The sequence below is a fragment of the Arvicanthis niloticus genome, chromosome 14, assembly GCF_011762505.2.
Source record: "Arvicanthis niloticus isolate mArvNil1 chromosome 14, mArvNil1.pat.X, whole genome shotgun sequence".
Classification (NCBI taxonomy): domain Eukaryota; kingdom Metazoa; phylum Chordata; class Mammalia; order Rodentia; family Muridae; genus Arvicanthis; species Arvicanthis niloticus.
This window is the reverse complement of record NC_047671.1, coordinates 559,129-565,128: the sequence shown is the minus strand read 5'-3', so window position 1 is coordinate 565,128 and position 6,000 is coordinate 559,129.

Sequence of the window (6,000 nt, the reverse complement as noted above, 5' to 3'; positions counted from 1 at the left end):
AAACCCACAATCCTATGGGCACCTTTTTTTAATTAAAAAACAAAAGTCATAGATACACAATAGAAAAAAAAGATAGCATCTTCAACAAATGGTGACTGATCAAATGGTCAAACTGCTGTCTGCATGAAGAAGAATTGATTATCATACTTATCACACTGCACACAAAACTCAAGTCCAAATAGACCAAAGACTTCAACATAAAACCAGATACAGTAGACCTAAGAGAAGAGAAAATGATGAACAGCCTTGAACTCATTGGCATAGAAGAAGTTTTCCTGAAAAGAAAAAAATCCCTATATTGTAAGCACTCAGATCAACAATTAATAAATGGACCTATTGAAATGTTTCTATAGGCAAAAGACATTCTCATTTGAACAAAGTGCCAGCCTACAGAGTGAGAAAGATTTATTTTTTATCAACTCCACATCAATAGAAAACTAATATCCAAAATACATAAAGAACTCAGAAATTGTATATTAAAAACCCAAATAATCTAATAAAAATTGAGGAACAGAACTAAACAGAGATTTCTCAATAGAAAAATTTCAAGTTGCTGAGAAACACTAAGAAATGTTCAACATTGTTAGAATAATGCAAAAATACAAATAAAAACTACTTTGGGATTCCATCTTATACCTGTCAGAATAGCAAAGATCAATAACACTAATGACTGCTTGTGCTGGCGAAGATTTGAAATAAGGAACATCCATTGCTGATGGCATTACAACTTGTATAACCACTATGGAGATTGATCTATCTCAAGATCCAGCTATACTACTGAAGGGCATGTACCCAAGGATACTTCATTCCAGCACAAGGACACTTACTCATGCAAGTTTATTACTGCTCTATTCATAATAGCCAGAAATGGTAAACAACCTAGATGTCTCTCATCAGAAGAATGGGTAAAGAATCAAGTATTACTCAAATGTTTAAAAAGTGACATCATGAAATTTGAGGACAAATAGATGGAACTATACAGAACCACCCAGATTGAGGCAACCCATAAATATCATCAACAAAGATACATATGTTATATATTCACTTATATGTTGATATTAGCCATTAAATAAATGATAACAGACTACAATCTGTAGACTCATGAATGTTAGGTATAAATAAAGGAACTATGAATCTCTTCAGGATGGGAAAATAAATGGATTTTTGGGTGGACTGGGGGTAAAGTAGGATGCAAATTGTAGAGTCATGTAGGGATAGGGAGATGGCATAGTGTTGAGAGAGAAAATGCACGGTGATACTATTAAGCTATTAATACTTAATACTATTAGCTAGTATTAAGGGGCACTTGAAGGATGGTATGGAAATCTATTGCTGTGGAAAATTCCCTAAATGTATGAAGGCAACCCTAATATTGTCTCCAAATAATAATGATGACAGAGTCCAAACTGACCATCTCTTGTCTCCAAACAAGTCTTCAAATAGTGAGACTGGGTTTAATTCAGTTGAGTTGTTAGTGATGAAGGGGGTCATGTGGAAATCTCCAAAGAACTCGAGCTATTGGAAACAATGGGTTGTTTTTTACAAACTGACTATGGGGACCCTATTGTTGAAGACAGCACCCAAACAACTCACTGAACATGGAGAAGTCAATATAGAGGACTATATGAAGCTTTAACTCCTTTATTCTAGTCTCTTTCATTTGGAAAGGTATTCTGAAAACTACCAAAAGAGAAAGTAAACATCAACACAGCCACAAAACCTTTGCACTACAATATATACTGCCAACAATATATGCTAGGGCAATGGTACTACAGAACTTGTAAGAATATGTAACCAATGTCTGATTTTACTTAAGGCCTGCTCAAGGAGATAGAACCCATGTCCAACATAGTTTAGGTGACCAAGAAACAGATTAGATAGCCCAGGGACCTAGGGTAAAATCAAATATTACTGGCTTAAGAAACATAATAATAAAATGATTACTAATGATGTGCTGCTATACTCATAGATCTGTGCCTTTTACAGCCATCAACAAGGAGGCTTTCTCCTGTAGCAGATGGAAACAGATACAGAGACCCACAGCCAAATAGAGACCTTTGAACATACGGCTCTAAATGGAATGTCTTCTTCAAATCTCTCTCCTCAGAGTTCAAGGAACCCCATGGAAGAGGAGGCAGAAAGAATGTAAAAGTCAGAGTGAATTGAGAACACCAGGAGATCAAGGTTGTCTCAATCCACTGAGCACAGAGACCAAAGCAGGAAGAACAAAGCCTACACTGGTCTGTATCAGGTATTCTATGTATATACTATAATTTTATGCTTAGTAGTTTTGTTGGATTCCTGAGGTCATGAATGATCAGGTCTCTGGTTCTTGTGCCTTTTCTTGGAAATGTTTCCCTCTGTTGGGTTGCCTTGTCTAGCCTCAATGTATTAATTTTGATCTTTCGTATAGTTTATTTTGTCTTATTTGTTTGTTATCTCCTAGAAGTCTCTTCTATTCCATTGAGGAACAGAAAAAGTGTTGATCTTAAGGGAAAGAAATGTTCGGAGAGACTAGGAGGCATAGAGAGAAGAGAAATTGCATTCAAGATATATTGTATGAGAAAAAAACTGATTTTGATAAATAAACAATAAATATTGTTTTTATCAATCTTAAAATCATTAATTTTTCCTAGAAAAGAGGGCATTGAGAATTTAATTGATGGTATCACAAGTCAATCAGAAATACTGCTCTTGTAGAGTCACTTGATAACCTATCATTTTATGTTGCTCAATTACATTTTGGCAACAAATTAGAAAATTGTAAATTTTTATCCCTAAAATACAATATCCTGTCTTTTTTATTCATTATATTTTTTTCATAAATTTGCTTATAATTTGGTGCATGTGGTTACCTGTTTAATACTGCGTTATCTCTAAAGGGGGCATGCTAACTTTTGCTGCATTTAGAAATCAAATACTTTAAGAAATCACTAATCCAAACATCAAGTACTAACTCACTGATCCTTCTAAAGAATATATGTTCAAATAGCCAAGACTCTTAGGCAGTAAAGGAGAGTAACAGCCATCCCATTCAGTGTGATAAAATGACAAGTAGTAACTGGATATTCAGCATTACCGAACATCAGCTTCCATGATTGATTCTCTCTGTCACTGCCACATGCACAGTAGGCCCCTGTCTCCTTTACAATCAGCTCCAGTCTTTAGTTTCTTAATTCTTTATGGACATGTTACTTGAACTGCACAAGGGATCTGAACATTTTCACAAGCCTCCTCCCTCCTTTTTTTTTTTTTTTAACTTTCTACAGCGATCAAAATCAGAAACTAAACCCAACTACAACCTTGCTCTGAGTTCCTGATCTCACAGGAAATGTCACACTCTCTATTCTTCAGGATCTGCTACTGTAAAGTCACTATAAACATGCTACATTTATTCTGGCATCTGATATCCTGAAGTCCGAGGTTTTAGAAATCAAATCACATTAACACAAAGAACATCAAAAGCAAACTCAATCCTCTAGTGCATATCTGTGAAATAATCAAGATTTATCTAAAATTAGTCTGTGGAGGATGGCTCACCAATTCCACTTTAGTTTAATACACAGTAAGCTCAGCAAGCAGAATTTTGACGCAATTTAGATAGTTCTTAGACATATGTAATTATTGCCATTATCTTTGACAAACTTCCACTTTAGCTATAAAAAGATTGTTATTCTTACTTGGTGCCAATATTGCTTTTTTCAGGTAAAGGAATAGTTAGTAATCTCTTGAAAACTATTGGAATCATTCCAAATTGCACACAATGAAACTACCTTCCTTTGTTGTCTTCTGAAAACAGTTTTGATGCTGGCTTCTTATAACTGAAAGCATACAATTGATAAACTGGTAATTTTCTTGGAAATTTTAGTTTTATCTATGTTTTAAGTGTCATTGCTATGCATCTTTGGACTGAAGGATAACTTTTCTGACTTATCACAGACTACTTAGTAATTTAGAGACATAGAAGTCATGGTTTTCTGAATGGCTGAAATTGCAGTGTGGTTTTGTAAATTTGCTGGTGGTTTTAGTAACCATTCTTCACAATTTACTTTTATATAATCAAATACATAACACATAAAAATAATTGACCTTATATTTTTAAAATATTAGGTTTGCAATCAAGCAAAGTATGTGTGGAGCAAAGAAATTAATTAAGGTATATCATCAACATGGAAGTTGTAAGCCTATGATGCTTGTTCCATTTGAAGGCAAAGATAGTCTTTGGAATCATCAATGTGAAATGTCCATCGGGAAATGGATCTCCTGGATGAATTTTTATGTCATCACAAGTTGTGGAGAATGACTGAAATCAACCAGCAGATGGAAACTAGCTGAATCTTTGAAAACTCAAATCCTCTTTGCACAGCTGCAGAGCACTTAGTTGTTCATTTGACCAATAAGATCAAGAAATGAAAGAAACAAATTTCTGCTGACAATCACACATATTAAATCTATGTGTCCAATCATCTGCTAGGACATAGGCTGTGTATATTACCTCCTTTGCAATTTCATTTAGTAGTTCATAAATTCTGAAAAATCTGCACAAAATCTGCACAGGTTTAAGGAAGCAGGAATCCCAGCACAGAGAATGGAAAGTTGACAGTAAATCTCTTACCAAAACCTAATTGCAACTGATACGCATTCTCAAAGAGAAATTAAGCTTTCTGTCACTGGTTATATCAACAACTTGTCAGAGCAGACCCATGCTCTTGAGTAGTTGGCCCAAACAAAATAAATTTCGTGTGTGTGTGTGTGTGTGTGTGTGTGTGTGTGTGTGTAGAAAAAGGGGGTACTTTTAGCTTTATATTGCCTTGTTTTTGTATGAAATAGGTAACTTTTAAATTGTAAATTCCATGATTATGACTAATAACGAGCTACACAATCTGTTTACATAATGTGAATGTCTAATACAAATATTTTATGTAATATCTGCCTCACAAATTGTCTTTGTATTGAATCATTACTAGTAAGTTAATTAAAATATTATAGTATTATATTTATAAAATTTATTTATTCAGTTTATGCAACACACAAATAAATAGATTATAAAGCATGACATAAAATAATATCTATCAATCCATAGTAATATGAATAAATGTTTGAATAAAAATAAATGATGAAAGTGGTTATAAATCTACTCAGAAGAATTTAAAACATACTTGTAAATGTTTTTCTTGATAAAAAGGGAATATTTAACTCCCCACATATTAAATGTAATCTATAGCTAGTATCGCCTGTAGAATGCAGGATGGCAGAAAAATGTATCTTTGAAGTAGAGAAACCTGATAATGAACTCTTAGGATTTTATCAGCATTAAGAGTGTTTAGTTTCCTAATCCATCCACTGGGAGTCTTGCCTGGAAGTGGCCATTTCAGGATCCACATGCCCCACTGCTAGGAGTCTTGGCTAGAGTCACCCACATAGACACTCTGGAGACTCCCCCATCCCAGATCTCTGACACATCTTAGAGATGCTCCAATGCCTGCCAATTACCTTTTAATGTCCAAGCCTCTCTACCTAGTTCTTCCTACACCCGATCCTCCCCTCAACCCTCAACTCTCACCCCTGATCAGACCCATTCCCCTTCTGAATGAGATTCAAGCATCCTCCTTTTGGCAATTCTTGTTATTTAGCTTCTTTAGGTTTGTGGATTGTAGCATGGGTATTTTATGGTTAAAATCCGCTTACAAGTGAGTACATACCATGAATTTTCTTTTGGTGCTGGGTTACCTCACTCAGGATGATAATTTATAGTTCCATTTATTTGCCTGCAAATTTCTGATGCCCTTGTTTTTAGTAGCTGAGTAATATTCTACTGTATAAATGGACCACATCTGGTTGTTTTCAGTTTCTAAACCTTTGACCAAAAATTTGTTCTGCCAACCAATGACTGGCCAACATGAGATCCTTCCTGTGGTCAAGAACCAATCCCTGATACTATTAATGATACTCTTATTCTTGCAGACCAGAGCCTAGCATAACTGTTCTCTTATAGACTCC